A 15581-nucleotide genomic window follows, 5' to 3' on the forward strand; every position below is an offset into this window, starting at 1 on the left:
ACTGTGTCAACTCTTACATCTGTGCAATGTCAATTTATTTTAGGAGCATTTTTAAGGGCTATTAGGGATGCTGGGGTCTGGTGCCTAGCTATGCTTTTCAATTTAATGAAACAATAAAGAAGAGGTGGATGAGATAGCATGTACAAATAATGCTCGCATAGCTCATTTCTTTACACTCAAATAAAGAGGTGTATTAAGCTTAGTAAGAGCAGGAGAGTCTGTGCTAGTTCAGTGTTTCTCATACTTTTTGAACATGAGTCCCCCTTCTAAATGAACTCGTCTATTTTCCCTCCACCACCCCCTCCAATGACCCAGCAGCAATAATCTGTTTTGTAGGTGAGATGCAGGCAGAGAGAAGGAGACCCATGCTCATGTGTCACACATAACACAGTCATGTGTGAAGTGTTGGTGCTTCATGCAAAGAGCTATGGGTTGGGGTTCCACTCCTATCACCAGTGCTAGCAGAGAAACAGAGCAGAATTTATTTGACACCCCTCTAAAACAATGTACTGGGAAGCATCATAAAAAGAAAACAGCAGGTCTTTCTGAGCAACCTTCTTCGCAAGGTTGACACGCGGATGATAAGGCAATGAAGGGGCATCTGCTGGGGACATTCAATCTACCCAGGTTTGGACGTGGGGGACAAGGGGACGTGCCACCTACTTCATGATTCCATCCCTCCCTGAAACCCCATGCCTTCCCTGTAATCAGGAATGGAGAACTCTGGCTCTCCATATCTTCTTGGCTTCCATTATCCATGGCCATTGCCCATGCAAGTTGGGCCTGATGGGCCTTGGGATTCCAATAACTTCCAGAAGGCCCCAGGTTCCTCACTCCTTCTAAACCACCCCTCATTTGGGCAACCACAGTATAAGAACAGGATTTGTTACATATTCTAATCCTTTAAAAAAATGTTACTGAATTGTTAACGATCCCATCACCTACCTCAATTCTCAGTGTATATAAAACTTGAGGTCATCTAACAAGAATTAGTTATCTTTTAATACTGGTGGATTTGTGATTACAGTACTAGAGTGTTTAAAGGATTTGTTATTTTTCCAGCTTTTCAATGAATCTATGTTAATAAAGAAGTAATGCTTTGCCTGCACTGGTTGCAAATATGGAACCAATGTGGATTCTCAGTATCTCGTGAGTCTGGCCATCCTGGTACAGATGTAACACTTGTCTTATTTTTGTGTAAACTAATACACTTGGCCATAGGAACAGCACAGGATTAAACTCTGTGGAGGCCCCTAGGCAGCTGAAATCTCGGGGGATCCCTTGGGCGCTTGCTCTAGTGGAATAACATTGAACTAAGAAAGCTTGATTGTTATTTTCTTTCAAGATCAAATCCATATTATTTTGATCCATTATTGCGGGGCCGCTAAAAGGTGTGGGGCCCCTAGCCTGTGCCTACTCTGCCTATTTGGTAATCCAGCACTGCATAGGAAGAGAAAAGTTCAAAGACTGTGATAATGCATGGTTGCGATTCACTTACTGATTTCAACGTAGCCTTTAAAGGCTTTGGTTTTCATAAAAATGAATGACAAATGTAACATTTTCTTACTTCTGCCAACAGCCTCAGCACGCTTAGAAGCAAAACCTGTTACCTACTAGCAAGTAAATGCAATTAGAAGGAAGGCGGAAACTTGTCAATGTACCATACAGTACATTTAACATCCAACATACGAACGATTTTTAAGATGCAAGAATTTGCTGGCAAATCTAGAGAAAGAAAAGAAACCTTCTATGCTTATGCGTGCAGAAGTGTAGGTTTCTCTGAAGGGTATGCTTCCTTATATCAAAATGTCCAGATTCACTGAAGTCGCTGCCAAATGCTCGCTGACTTCCGTGGATTCAGGTTACCCCCTTAAGCCCTACATCTCTGTGCTTTTCAATAAGTTATGTATTCCTCCAGCGCCTAAGGGTCAAATTACTCAAGCATTACATCATTGTAGCGGAAGACATGCACCCTGAAGGGGGAAGCCTCATTGATTATAGAGCAGGAGCACTACCTCAAACAATTCTCTCTGAAGGACCCCGAAGGGCAGATATGCCACCAAATATAATCTCTGGGAAGAGGATCCATGTAGGCGGTGACATGATTATGTATGGAAAGTATATATAATAATTATGAAAGCCATTGAATTTGTATGTCAACTAAACTCCATCGGGAATATATTCTAAATGCTGTACAGAAACAGGCATTGGGTTGATCAGGTAGACCTCAGGGTGATTGCTAAATATCTGAGTCTCCTTTTTATATATATATAAAAATGATGGAATCAGGTTTCTAGGGGTTCTTGGGAGAAAAGGTAGACTGCAGATAGCCATCCCGCCTGAAGGAGCTTCTCCACCTCCATCATTCTGCACGGACACTGAGGTCCAGCGCCGAGGGCCTTCTGGTGGTTTCCTTGCCAAGTTACAGGGAACCAGGCAGAGGGCCTTCTTGGTAGTGGCACCTGCCCTGTGGAACTCCCTCCCACCAGATGTCAAAGAGAAAAACAACTACCAGACTTTTAGAAGACATCTGACGGCAGACCGGTTTAGGGAAGCTTTTAATGTTTAATAGGCTATTGTATTTTAGTGTTCTGTTGGAAGCTGCCCAGAGTGGCTGGGGAAACCCAGCCAGATGGGCGGGGTATAAATAATTTATTATTATTATTATTATTATTATTATTATTATTATTATTATTATTATTATTACCTCTGTTAAAAACCTCCAATGAAGGGGCGTCGATTTCTACTTCTGAGTTTGTCTATTCCACTGTCAAATAGTTCTGGCCATCAGCAAGCTCTTCCTAAAGTTTAGTTTCAGTCTCCTTCCTTGTAATTATAATTCAAGCCAGGGACCCCATCAGGAAGCAGGTTCCTCTGGGAATGTATGTTTAGCTCCCCTGGGGTATGACAAGCCACAGGGTATGAAGAGGAGGTGTGGCCCAACTCGGGAGACCCATGGCATGCTATGGTATGGGGCACCATTCCGCTGGGGGCACCCAAGTGCTTCAGGCACTGTATTGGCTTGCCCAGTTGGTCCTGGGACAGCCAGCTTGAGAGAGAGACTTTGGATATGAATTATATACCTGAGCACAGAATCATAGAATTGTAGAGTTGGAAGAGGCCACAAGGGCCATCTAGCTCAATTCCGTGCAATGCAGGAATCTTTTGTCCACCGTGGGGCTCAAACCCATAGAAGAAGAAGAAGAGTTTGGATTTGATATCCCACTTTATCACTACCCTAAGGAGTCTCAAAGCAGCTAACAATCTCCTTTCCCTTCCTCCCCCACAACAAATACTCTGTGAGGTGAGTGGGGATGAGAGACTTCAGAGAAGCGTGACTGGCCCAAGGTCACCCAGCAGCTGCATGTGGAGGAGCGGGGAAGCGAACCCGGTTCCCCAGATTACGAGTCCACCACTCTTAACCACTACACCATGCTGGCTCCCACCCCCATGGCCCTGAGATGAAGAGCCTCATGCTCTATAGACCAACTGAGCTGTCCCAGGCACAGAAGCACAAATGAGCCCCACGTTTGCAATAATAATGATTTAATAATAGAAAGACATTCATTTTGCCTACCACACACAGCAAAGTTGAATGTCAAAAAGAAAAAAAGGGGGGGGGGAGGAAGAAGCAAAAAACTTCTCCCACTACATTTCCTGGCACAAAGTGCAAACAACATACCATACAAGATGTTAACAGCAGTTAGAACACCCTTTCCTTAGGACACCAGCATCTCTAACGGAGGTGATTACCTGAGGAGAACAATAGCCTGATTGTCAAAATGCTCAATGCAAATGACGGGAAGAACGTTAGTATTTATGGATGTAATTAAATGTCACTTGCAGTGTGAGTGAGCTGATACCATGTAATGTTATATTTACTTGGCATCAAGGAATAGGTTTCTGGGAATGTTTTAAAAAACAGAAGGAAGTCAGCTGAGCACTAAGCTGTAATGTAGCTGCTGTACACAAATGCAGGAAACCTATTCAAGTTTATGGGGTCATGGGACTTATTTTACAGTGTTTGTCAGCATATAAAAGATGTACAGGCAGAAATCCAAGCAGGTAGCAGGGCTTCCTGTTGTTGTGTGTGCTGAGGGTCATATGTACAGCATATTGAGCACATGATGTGTGTGCAAAAGGTGCTTGACTCTCAGAGGGCTTCCAAATGTTGGGTTTCACACCACCACCTCCACAAACACACCTGATCCTTAAGTGATGCTATGGCAGGTAGACACTCACAAACCAGGTGTCAATTTCTTTTCTAGTCCTAATGTATCAGCAAGATTAGAATGAGATGAACAGCAAGCATTCCTGGGTGGCAGTGATCCCATCCCCCCTACCCCAAGAACCACTTATGAAGGTTACTTCTCTGTTAAATGTTTCTTCTGTGGGATATTTCCTGTTTCATATTCTGGTTCCACACAATAGTCATTAGCTGATATATATGAGAGAGATCTTCAGGAACATTATAAAAAAGTCCCACCCCATGCCAGCAGCACCTGTGGTGTTACATCAAATGAAACCACTGGGCATGGAGAGTATGGAGAATGAAAATAAAAAGCAATGCCTTAAAAAAGAATAATCTTTTAGTGATGCCATGATAACTTCCAACATTTCTGGGGATGGGTGGGTCCTGTGGGAAATTGGATACAAATTCCTTGTTGTGTTATTTGTGGATCCAGGTACAATGTGGGGGGGGGGGCGTGCACAGACAACAATAATGAAAAGAGTCAGGTGTTGGATTATAATTAGGCCACAAAATTATTGATTACAGGTTTGGCATAGGCATCGGGCCTATATCTACTGAGTCAACTTGCTTGCTGGTTGATATGCTGTCAGTCAACAGATGGGCTTGACTGATGTTGGGGTCCCCCACATAGTGAACAGCTTCTGGTAGATTCCGAAATTCCTTTGGCTTCTGTGTGTCACTGAGTACATTCTTCAACTCACCCAAATGCTTTGTTGGTTCAGCTTGTTATTTCTACCTGGAATATATCCTGTCTCGTATGTAGCTCAGCACCTGAAGGATTCTAGGAAACAGATGGTATCTTTCAGGGCATTGCCATCACAGGATGGCACCTGTAGGCTTGCCAGAAGGGAAAGTTGCATTTTAGACTTTATCTTTCATATGTTGCTCCTATTCATCTTGCTTTTCCGGTGGTTATTCAGGGGAGCCTTTTAGCCACAAGTGACACCCTGGATGGCATGTGCTGAGATGAGTGGAAGCCACAGGAACACTAGATAGGCATGACCACTGTGTGCAGGGTGCAGCTTGATAAGCTGCTCAGGCATACTGTCTCTTCTCTTGCCTTGAGGAAAGAGAGGTGTGGCATTATGCATGGAGAGACTCTTCTCCAAAGCGTTATCCTCTAGTAAACTCCATTGTGTACGGTGATACTATTATCGGCTCTAATTTGTGCTTAACCAACTTCAGCGGAGCACTAAAACATTGCTTGAGGGTAAGGTGTGGTGTACAGAGAAGAGCACCGGTCGGGTCCCTGTGATGAGGTGTTCTGCTAGGAGCGGGAGAGGCATCCCATAGAGACTTCCATCTTCTGCCTTGCTTGGATCAGTGACTCATATCTAACCATCAGGATTCCCATGGCGTTTTGGCAAAAGAGTTTCTGAGTCACTGTGCCACCATCCCCCTTTAGGATGGTTTGCTAAAAACCGAAGTACTGTTTACCTCTCTGCATCCCCGTGGAAGCAGAAAGGTGACCTCTGGGTTTTCGTGCTTCAACAGGAATTCCATTGTTTTCTGTGATTGTTTACTGCAACTGAGGGATCCAGGTCATAAAGTATAAAGGATGATTTCCTTAAGATCTGCTGAGGTCCAACACATTTATTTATTTTTTTGCAAGAAGGGAAGAAAATTGCTGTCTTTAGCATTTCTACGCTGAATTATGCTAATTGTTTTCAATGTCACCATTTGTTTCCTTTGATTTATAAACCAGTTTTAAGCGATTAATGTGAACATACCCTGAATGAGAAGGCTGGCAAAATATCTATGTTCTAACTAAGCGTCTTGTTGAGAACATAAGAAGAGTGGAGCAAGTATCTGTTCCATAGTCTGCCTTAGACCTGTGTCATTCATTAGGTTAACCAGAGATGAGGAATCAGTATCGCTTCAGATCCTGTTGGATTCCAACTCCCATCAACCCCATTTAGGATGGTTATGGCGTGATAAGAGTTGTAGTCCAACAATATCTGGAGAGTCAAAGATTCCTTATCCAGGATGCAAACCAATTTATCACTCCACCCTCATTCATTACGGTGTGAAATTATTCAAGTACCAGTGCAATTCTTAAAGGATCATTTTCAGTAGCTGTTAACTTCACAGCCTTCCACCAAAGGGCCTGTTCAAAATGTAAGCACTAGTTTAAATCCTTGTCGTTTTTCCTGATCAGTGATGAAAGTTCATGTTTGCAACATGGAATGCTCCTAGCTTGAGGAACGATCTGTCATCAGAATAAAGTATAGCTGCTCTAGCTGATTGGTTTTTGTCCATAACTATTGGTTGGTTTTCTAATTATTTCTTGTTGGCAGTCATTTCAAATCATATCATCAAGGTCATGTCACTCTGAGGTACCTTTTCAAATGTTACTGAGGGGTGTTTCCTGAACACTAAAGTACAAAAATAATTTAACTTTATTTGTTCAAGGAAGGCCTTCAAACTGGTACCTTTGAGTAGTTATCCTCTAACCTCTTCCTTGGGAAGATGTACCACTGAATTCAGTTGGACTTACTTCTGAGTCGGTGGACAAATATGCATATTTTCAAGTTCCACACCAAATCCAAGAGAGAGAGAGGGAATAATATAGTGATATACTTGACAACATTGAACTTTTCCTCATAGGTAAAAAAGTGTCTGACAGAAATTTGGTAGGTCAACCGGCAGCCGCTTGGGGAGTCCATCTTGTGGAGTGCCAGACACTATTTCTCAGTTAAATAATAAAATATCTAGCTGGCTCTCACTTCATGACAAACAGTTGATCAGGGTGGTCAACGTGGAGAAGAGAACAAGGCAATGTTAGATGAGCAGGAAGTCAGGTTAGATTATGAACTAATGCGCACTCTTTTATCCATTGATACGGGCAAACAACACTGCTTGACACTCTAAGCGCAAAAGGTTTTTCTGTTCACTTACATTGCTGATGTTTCATCTGATACATAAGAAGTCCTCCCTTGCCACACTTTTTGTATGTGCTTAACAACCAAGCAAAAAACTTAATATTCACTCGCCTACTTTATCCTGACATGTAATGGCCTGCCCAGTTTCTGTCAGATATGGTGCTGTTTCCTAATGATTCAAACTGTAGAAAATGTTCTCAGGGAGATGGCTGAAAATCATTGCTCTGGCTTCTAAATATTTCTGGACCATAACATTAGATGTCAATATGCCCAGAGAATTTGGATCGACATTCAAATTCTTTCAAGTACATTTTAAAAAATGAGCAGAAAGGTTAGCGAGCTCAAAGCTTGCGTGACTAAAAACATTTTCTGAACTTGAAAAAAACAGAAATTCGGGTTTGGAGCATTTTGCAGCACTGGATCCAGAGCATAATCATATCAATGGAGAGATTTCAACTTATTCCTGTAATCGATCATTGCATTAAGTTAGGAGTGCTGTGCCTGTCATTGTACAGATGTTGGACTCGATTCCCATCAGCCCCAGCCAGCATGACCAATGGTCAAGGATGCTGGGAGCTGTTGGCTGGGTTAAAGGGTGGTTGATCAGTGTAATAGACGAGGGTCAAGTATAAGGGACTCACACTATGCAGCACCAAGTCAAGGCATCAGATCAGCGCAGCATTGCTGTACTGCAATATCTACAACTGCCTGGTGTAGTGTCCTACAACACTATTGCATTGGGTTGTGTGAAAGTGTATGAAGGAAGCAGAGTTTATTTGGTCGACAATCTAAAAGCATTCTGATGTAATTCTACACAACCAGAATACAGTAGTTGTGCGATGTTACAGTGGACATACCAAATAGAACTGTCTCATTAGCCAAATGTCAGAAGGTCATCCACAAAGTAAGTCACTCTAAAATCCCATTTAAATCAATGGGTTTTAACACTGACTTTTTTCTGTACTGTCTTGTGACCATTATACATAGATTCAAGAGCTTAGCATCATAGATATTTTACGTCCTTCATTTGCTTACTGTTGCCAGTTTTAAATGTCAACATCTTTCCTAAACCTGTCCAGTCTATTTATTTTGTTTCCTGGAATTGCCATTCCGTATTGTTGAAATGAAAAATCGTGTAAGAGACTGTTTTAAAAACAATTGGGTTTAAATGAAAATGTATGTTCGCTGGGTTGAATCCAGACTGACACTGTTATGTTTTGTTAAATGGGTCTGTTCCAAGCATGACTAAATCTGGGTCAAACCCCTTGAGAAGTCACTCAAATGACTTCAGAACATGTTGTAGCATCCAGAGGTTCCCCTCTAACAGAAGGAGTCCTTCTATTGGAAAAAGCCCCCTTCTGTCAGATTAACCTCTTTTCACCAGAAGAAGGAAATCATTGGAAACCATCTAATCCAGAAGAGATGTATGTTCATTTGTGCTGTTTGTTTTCGGGATGCAAAATTAAGAAGTTGGGTTGAGAAGGGAGTTGATGTGTGAAATTTCTTAGAGCTATCAAATCCCTGCTTTGTGTTCCATGCTTTGTGTTGTCTGCCTGAATTGAGCAGTGTCTGGCCGTTCCATCCTTACATATGGCTGCCAAAATCTGTCATTGTGTTCATGAGAAATCACTGGAAAGTGGCTTTTATATCCGGAGCGCAGTGGTGCAGTCCCCTAGACTGGTCCTGGTATGTGATTTCATAAGCAAATCTTCCCTCGGCATGTTCCTAGGGTTGCTATGTGGGGTATTGCAGAAAAGCAAATGTATACATTCCCGTATATAAAATGAAATGAAATGAGATAGCATGATGGTTTAGACGGTTAAGCATCGCTCTCGGTCCTACAGCATCCGTAATTGTAGCCAGGCTTTCTAACAGAGTTGGCTGAACGGGTAATTTCTGCAGCCAAACCCGCTAGATTTCCTTGTAGAACATCTCTCTCTTCTTCCCTCTTTGCTTTTCTGTGACATTTGTTTTCCTCTATCTATCCATCTTTACCCCCAAACCCCTTTTGGGCGCATGACGAGCTGCGTTAAGGACTTGCTTTATCTTTTCCTTCCTCCGCTTCTCCCACCCCCCATGTTCCCCCCACACCTTTTCCTAACCTGAAAGCATTACCCATCCCTTGTGCATTTATCTTAGCTTATGTGGTCGTCGTGAGATGAAGAACCTCAAGCAGTCAGTCTGCGGTTGATTTGAAAACAGGCGAGTCTCAACAATGAGCTTAAAGAAAGGTGTCAGGTATAAATCAATTCTTCAAACAACTAGGGTGCATTCCAAACTTCAGAGACACTTCTTTGTGCAAAGTGATTTCTCTCCCCCCCCCCCCGCTCTCCTTTTCTTTCCCCTCTGCCTGGAAGAGGATGAAAGTGGAGGAGTGGGGGCATTCATTTAGTCTAATAACGAGGGTGAAGCTCACAGGCATAATAATTTGGCAGCTGCTTTGCTTCCTGTAACAGTTAAACTTCTATATAGGTTTCTTTTTTCTCTTTTTTTAAGCTGGGGGCTTCTCAAAAGCAAGTGTGTGTGCTTTTTGTTGTTGTTGTTGTTAAACTGCTGGTGGTTCACCTTATGCAGGAGCCTTGCAATTAATCTTGTTTGTATTTAAAAAGACAGGTTCCCTCTATAAGCTTTCCTGGCCTATAATTAATGAAGATCAAAACTGTTACTAAGATGTTTAAGGAGGTAGGGTAGACATGGACAGTTCTGTAACAAGCACAGCAAGACTCTGTTCTTCACTCGTATTTTTTCCATCTTTTTTTTTTAAAAAGCGTTTCATATTCTTCTTTATATTGTTATCTTTGATTAAAGGGATGTGCAAATGATTATGATGGATAAACATTTGTAAGCGCCTAAAGCGCTAGTTCACACACTGCTTCTTTGTTGCAAGCTCTGATCTCTTATGTGGGGTCTTGGTGCCAGTTTCATGGCTATTATCATCCCTGCTCAATTACTCACTGCTGTCAATTTACAATGGAGACAGATCCATGTTTATTTGCAAATGCCTCAACACGCATTGGTACTACGGGTGCATATTACCGAGTACATATTAAACTCACAGGCAACTCCTGTTTTATATGCGACCTATATGTGCCCACAGGGCCAAATCTGGAAGTGACCCAGAAACGTCATAAAAGTTGTCACTAAAAGGGTGGAACAGGGGCAGAGTGGGGTGTTTCAATTTCACATGGATTCACGTAAGCATGCAATGACCCAGAACACAATCCCCACGCAAACCGGGGGTTACCTGTACTGAATTAACGTTATCCTGCAATCTGAATATAGATTTTACATTTGAAAGATCACAACATATGGATATTTACCACCCATTAGCAGACTGCAAGAAGATCAAACCTATCCATTCTGAAGGAAATCAGCCCTGAGTGCTCACTGGAAGGACAGATCGTGAAGCTGAGGCTCCAATACTTTGGCCACCTCATGAGAAGAGAAGACTCCCTGGAAAAGACCCTGATGTTGGGAAAGATGGAGGGCACAAGGAGAAGGGGATGACAGAGGACGAGATGGTTGGACAGTGTTCTCGAAGCTACCAGCATGAGTCTGACCAAACTGCGGGAGGCAGCGGAAGACAGGAGTGCCTGGTGTGCTCTGGTCCATGGGGTCACGAAGAGTTGGACACAACTAAACGACTAAACAACAACAAAGCAGACAGCCGTAGCTCTTTCCACGCTTTATTTGCGTGTAGAGCACCCAGTTTAAAGTGGGGTATACTTCTTCCACTGCTCCCAGCACTATGTTGCCATACCAGCTCTGCCCCTTGATTGTCCAGCACTGAGTGTGATTGTGTCTGCAAGGCAAGCTCGACCCACAAACAGCTGCTTGCTCAGAGAGACCCCATGCAGCCAGGAACCCTGCCCTATTTTGTGTTCTGATCACCTACAGTCCCTAAATATGAGCAGATACTAATGCATGGGGCTTCTTTTGCAGACAACTGCACTCAACTTGTGATAATCAGAGTACAGTGGTACCTCGGGTTAAGTACTTAATTTGTTCCAGAGGTTCGTTCTTAACATGAAACTGTTCTTAACCTGAAGCACCACTTTAACTAATGGGGCCTCCCGCTGCCACCACAACACAATTTCTGTTCTTATCCTGAAGCAAAGTTCTTAACCCGAGGTACTATTTCTGGGATAGCAGAGTCTGTAACCTGAAGCGTATGTAACCTGAAGCGTATGTAACCCGAGGTACCACTGTATGGCACTGATCTTCCACTCTGGCTTGAAGTTGCGAGTGTCCTACACATGGGCAACACTTATATAGGACTCATCTTGCGATAGGAACCATCAAACTATTGCCAACGCAAGGCCATTCATCTGAGCGGTGTCTTCACTGGTGTAATTATTCCTTAACAAACCCTCTCAAAGGGCAACCAACCTATAGCCATTGCAGGATTAATGACCAAGCCCAAGGACAGGTGGGTCTGGAAGTCAGTGTCTGTATTCCCAGAGCTACTAGCCAGGCCCCTTTGATATGTTCTGTGGCGTGGACCAAAGGGAGGTTTCCGCTCAGGTTCAATCCCTGGCTCCACCCCCATCTCTCCCCCAGGAATCAACTAGCACGGCCAATTGGCTCCTTCAGCACTAAACTAGGACCTCTGGCTTCTACTTGGATTTGAGAAATTGAAGGAAGTGGGCAGCTGCTATTCGTCTTTCCACAGAAGTGCATCGGTCTCATAGTTCCGGCTTTCATGTATTGTGGCTCCTCAGAGGGTCCTGACCCCTAGTCCGAAACCCAAGGCTTTGAATCAGGGATGGGGAACTTGCGGCCCTCCTGATGTTCTTGGACTTCCAACTCCCAACAGGAATGATGTGAATTGTTGTCCAACTCCATTTGTCTGCCTGAGATGAAGCAGCAAATGGTGTTCCTCAAGTCAAAAGCTCACAGTCCGAAAGGTTGGTCAAGTTATTTTGGCACCAGAGAGAGAAAATCCCACAGTACCAACAATAATAATTTGCTACTCTTCACGCCACCCTCAATCAGCCACCTGAGGCTGCCTCTTCACTCTGCCTAACGGCAGGGCCGGCACTGGTCTTAAGGGCTATAGGTTCTCCATCCCTCTTAAAAAAACAAAAACCGAGAGGCCTTCTCTAAAGAGAAGCAGGCCTCTGCCGGCTTCATTGCTATGGAAATGAAACACCTATTTTACAACAGCAGTTTAAAAGGTTAGCATCTGTAAGGTGGTGCCGTAACAGATTGGCTTAAGTGGGAACTGAGATCACCCAACATCTTATAAGGCTGAAGCCATAAACGGGTTTATTTCAGGCAAATGTATGCATGGGCCAAAACTTCAAAAGGAAATGCAGAGCAGTTTCATGATTTTACATGTAAATAAATAAATAAGTCCCAAATTGCCTTTGCCACTGGGAATATGGTAGAGTGGGTTACCTTTTCCCTGCACTGCTTCAAGGAGTTATTGAATTGGCATCATCATAGGGATATTTGATTATAAAGTAACAATTCAGGGACCTACAAACCCCAAAGTGCCTCTCAGCTGCACAATCTTCTGCTGGTTGTGTCAGTCCGTGCCTCCATTTTTTATTTTGCGTCACCACAAGAGCATTGGTAACTTTAAAAGAAATCCAAAAGTGGATGCGAAATGAATGAATGAATGAATGATCCATGGCGACTTTGATTGATGATGTGTGTCAGTTCAAAGAACGGCAGGAAGAGATTGATTTTTCTGTGAATCAGCGGAGCAAGATATAGGGCCAGCTGCTTCTCAAGCTCAGAACACATAAAAGGTTTTATAATGGGCTGGGTTCAGAGTATGTTATTCTTTTTCTGCTTCATAGGGGAGGGAGAAGGGGGGGGGAATGGTTCCCTTGATCCTTTAGACTTTGAACCTGCAATATAATTCACAAAAAATAGCTTGCTCCAAAGGCATCCACAGACATCAGTGAGACTACTCTGGTGTAACTGATTTATGGGTTAGAACCATATGGCCTGATCCTATGAAGTTGCTTCCATTTTGTCATTTCAGAGATTTGGCTTCTCTTGCCACAGGTAAAGAACCATGCAAATGGGGCACAGGTCACATGCTGCGCTCCAATTGCTAAGCAACCCTCCCCTCCAACTGCCCCATGGTAAATAATAATTTTATATTTGAAAAAAGGGAGGGGTGGGAAATCTACAGTTTTGCTTTCATTCAGGCTATAGGACACCCAGTGTTGTTCCTGTCTTTTAAAAACTACATTTATGGTATATTCTCTCTCCTTCCCTGGAGCTTAGAAACCACCACCCAGCACTCTCAGTGACAAGAAACAACAACAACATTTATACCCTGCACCTTGGAGGAATATCATTCACTAAATGAACAACTTACCCTTACAGCCCATTGCCCTTGTCAATATATATATATATATTTAAATCAGCAAGTGTTTTAGTTTCATAAGGGAAAATAACTTTAATTCCACAAAGCTTTCCTCCAAGTGTCCCTGTTTTCCAAGGACAGTCCTGGATTTACAGAAGCCACCCTGGGACTCAGCTATACAGCTGCAAATAAAATGTTTTAAGTGCAATATAGAATGCAACACTAGCCTGGTGGAAAACTCAATGTTGTTGGTTTTTTTTTAAAAAAAAACGTTTTCAGAACGGTTTTTATGTGTGTGTAGATTCCACCCTGGTTTCTTATTTAATCCCAGAATGTCCCGCTTTTCCTTCGGATGTCCCTGTTTTCATTGGAGAAATGTTGGAGGGTATGCTATTGACGCTTACTGGAGGTGAACACATAATACCTGCAAAACAAGGTATTTATTCTTAAAAGAAAAAGAAGGAAGGAACCCATCCATCTTTTCCCCATTCCACTCAACTGTATGAGTTTCTGTTGCCATGAAGTTATTTTAGAATGATTACATTCTAAAAAAGAGAACCCAGCAGGCAACGAGCAACTCTTTACCAACCCACTTCTCAAATCCTATGAGTTACTTTGCCTTATTTTTCTTCTAGAAAATATTCACAGCAGGGATGCCTGGGAACCGATTGCCTCATTTTTGGCACAAAGAAAAGAAAGGAAAACAGACACACAGTGTGATTGATGCCGGCTTACAAGACAATGCTAATTTAAAATGTTAATGCCATGTGGCATTAAGGCTGTTTGCAAGTTCGGTTTCTAAAGCAGTGCCAGAAATCCATCCAAAGGCAAAGCACCAGTTGCTAGGGAAAACTATATTCCACGTGAATTCAGGTCAGCCAATTAACACAGTCTGCACACAATGATTTTGAAAGCAGAGATTTGGACATTACCTAGTTGGAAGGGACGCGGGTGGCACTGTGGGTTAAACCACAGAGCCTAGGACTTGCCGATCGGAAGGTCGGTGGTTTGAATCCCCATGACGGGGTGAGCTCCCGTTGCTCGGTCCCTGCTCCTGCCAACCTAGCAGTTCAAAAGCACGTCAAAGTGCAAGTAGTTAAATAGGTACTGCTCCGGTGGGAAGGTAAACAGCGTTTCCGTGCACTGCTCTGGTTCGCCAGAAGCGGCTTAGTCATGCTGGACACATGACCCGGAAGCTGTATGCCGGCTCCCTCGGCCAATAAAGCGAGATGAGTGTCGCAACCCCAGAGTCGTCCGCGACTGGACCTAATGGTGAGGGGTCCCTTACTTGCATGAGCACCAGTTCCTAGGGGCTGAGGCAGTTTCGGGGGCTCTGATGTGCTTTTTATGAGGGGGGCGGGGCCCCTCGATGTTCAGTGGGCATTTGGCTCCGCCTCTGTCTCCTCACAATGTTGCACATGCAATGTCAGGACGTCACATGACGTCACATGTGTTGCGTTGGGCCTTCTCAGTCATCTTGAGAAGATGGTGCCTCTACCGATTTGTAATGGCCTTGCACAATAAAAGTGTGCCAGCTCATCTGAATCTGATTAGAACCCTGCTTGTTCAGGGCAAAGGTCCCTCTTGTCCATCATCCTCTTGCAGTGGCCAACCAGATGCCTGTGGGAAGCCCACAAGGATGGCCTAAGTGCAACACTGCTCTTTCCACTGTGTCTCCCAGCATCTGACATCCAGAGACATGCTGTCTTGGATAAAGCAACGGTAGCTAGTAGACTGTGATTTCCTTGCCCTCCATGAATTTGCCTAACCCTCTCTTAAAGTCATATAAGTTGGCACCAAATTTGTTGAAGTGAATTCTATAGTTTAACTACGGTATGCTTTGTGCGAAGAAATACTTTCTTTTTATCTGTCCTGAATCTTCCAACATTCAGCTTATGGGTGTCCTTGATGTGTAACATTACAAGAGGGAGAAAGACTTTTCTCTGTCCACTTTTTACATGCCATGTCTAATTTTATACATCTCCATAATGTGTCCTCCGACTCACCTTTTCTCTAAACTAAAAAGTTTCTATCTAGAATTGGCAAAGCAATACGAATTTATGTTGGGTGAGGTTGTGGACTAACTGGAACATTGCTCCATATGTGGTGGGGCTGTTGCATA

The 15581-nt window shown here is 43.3% G+C and overlaps 1 protein-coding gene across 3 annotated transcripts in view; it reads left to right on the forward strand.

Moving 5' to 3' along the window:
- The window catches only part of EDAR (ectodysplasin A receptor), an 83318-nt gene that overhangs the window by 23200 nt on the left and 44537 nt on the right, over positions 1–15581 (forward strand). The gene's annotated exons all lie outside the window — the stretch shown is intronic.

Source organism: Podarcis bocagei (assembly GCF_964188305.1).
Source record: "Podarcis bocagei genome assembly, chromosome: 6".
NCBI classification, from domain to species: domain Eukaryota; kingdom Metazoa; phylum Chordata; class Lepidosauria; order Squamata; family Lacertidae; genus Podarcis; species Podarcis bocagei.